A 2180-nucleotide genomic window follows, 5' to 3' on the forward strand; every position below is an offset into this window, starting at 1 on the left:
TGGTGTAATTCAATGGTTAGTAGTAGTAGTAGTAGTAGTAGTAGTAGTAGTAGTAGTAGTAGTCTTATCTATTCATAGTGGGAGGGAGGATAACTGGAACGAAGAAAGATAGCCAAGAGAGAGAGACAAGCAGAAAGGAGAAGATGAATAAAGGAAAGCATGAGAAGGAGAAGGAAGAAAGGAAATAAGGGAAAAGGAAGAGAGAGAGAGAGAGAGAGAGAGAGAGAGAGAGAGAGAGAGAGAGAGAGAATCACCGGTCGTTTGGCATCACGTCTCACTGGGAAGCCTTGTGGTCTAACCTTCCCATTTCCACTACACACTGAAACTTGTTATGACTCGAAACTGCGTCAATTTTGCTCCTTCACACCCATCTCTCCTCTCCTTGGCTCTCTCCTTCTCCTTTTGCGCAACATTCTCTCTCTCTCTCTCTCTCTCTCTCTCTCGTTCGTCCTCGTCTTTCCGTCAACAGGTTTCGAAACTGCTTCTGAAAAAAAATGAGTTTGGTTCGAAGCGAAGGGCGTGTGTGTGTTTGTGTGTGTGTGTGTGTGTGTGTGTGTTATATGTGGATTTTCTTTTTCTCTGGTTTTCTTTTCTTTCTTTAATTCTTCGTTTACTTTCATTTTTCCCTTTAGATTTTGTTTCTTTTCCATTCTTTTCCTTCTTTGTTTTCACCTACCTACCACTGTCCATCTATACTACTTATCTAACCAACAATGTGTATGCCTTTCATGCTATCTTTGTACTATACCTTAAAATCCAAATGCACTCACCTGTCTATCTGTTTCTCTAATTCCTGTAGCACACACGACCACTCCAATCACCATGCACTACAGAAAGACCTAAGCCACTCCTTCATAACTTCAGTAGCAACGTGTCACCTCCTATACTTGCTCTTTTCCTGTGACTGGTTAAGCCCCCTGTAGACTAAACCTTGCCTCACCCCACCCCACATGACCTGCCTCACTTAGTCCATCCCTCTTCCACTCCCATGATCATTACGTTCCCTTGTATCCCCGTCACCACCATCACCAGCTCCTCTCTTCCTCCCTCCCTTTCAATACCTCTTCCTTTTCTTCTTCTTCTGCCTTCCCAGTTCCTTTCTGTCATTATCACCACTGCTATCTCTTCCTTCTCCTTCACCTCCATCTCCTCCCGTCTCGTCTCGTCTTGTCTCTCTCTCTCTCTCTCTCTCTCTCTCTCTCTCTCTCTCTCTCTCTCTCCTAGCCATTTAAGCAATTAATTGATAAGATAAAGTGCTTTCTAAAGTGATAATTTCTTTTATAACCGTGAGAGGAAAGCAGAGAGAGAGAGAGAGAGAGAGAGAGAGAGAGAGAGAGAGAGAGAGAGAGAGAGAGAGAGAGAGAGAGAGAATGGAAAAAAAAATGAAAATGAAAAATGAAATATAGTAAAGGTGAAAAAAAAAAGAAAGAGAGAAAGAAAGAGGCAGGTGAGCGTGTAAAGAAAAAGTAAACACATAACTAAACTCGATACTATAACTGGCAGCACAGGAGGCAACACCCACCCACACACACACAGACAGACACACACACACACACACACACACACATACACACACGCACACATACGACACTTCTTTGCACCACGTCGTTTCGAGAGAGAGAGAGAGAGAGAGAGAGAGAGAGAGAGAGAGAGAGAGAGAGAGAGAGAGAGAGAGAGAGAGACGCGTACTATATATAACAATAACGCAACACCAAACGAGGTATATATATTCTCTCTCTCTCTCTCTCTCTCTCTCTCTCTCTCTCTCTCTCTCTCTCTCTCTCTCTCTCTCTCTCTTTTAGATGCACTGAAAATATTAAGCAGGTATTTTCCAGTATTGATTTCGTCTTGTAGTTATGGTAGTTTGGCTCAAGACTGAATTGCCAGTTATGTTAGATCATCATCACTATCACCATCACCATTATCATCATCATCATCACTATCATCATCATCATTATCGTCGTCGTCGTCATTGTTATTATCTTTTTTTTTATAGTCTTCGTTAGCTGAGAAGTAAACAGAGAAATGAAAATACGAGGAGAAGAAGAAAGAGGAGGAGGAGGAGGAGGAGGAGGAGGAGGAGAAAGAAGAACAAAGGAACAACAACAACAACAAAAACAACAACAACAATAAGAAAAGTCATATCTCTAAAATATTTTAAAAGGAAAATCACAAATGCA

The sequence above is a fragment of the Scylla paramamosain genome, chromosome 20 (assembly GCF_035594125.1).
Source record: "Scylla paramamosain isolate STU-SP2022 chromosome 20, ASM3559412v1, whole genome shotgun sequence".
Lineage (NCBI taxonomy): Eukaryota > Metazoa > Arthropoda > Malacostraca > Decapoda > Portunidae > Scylla > Scylla paramamosain.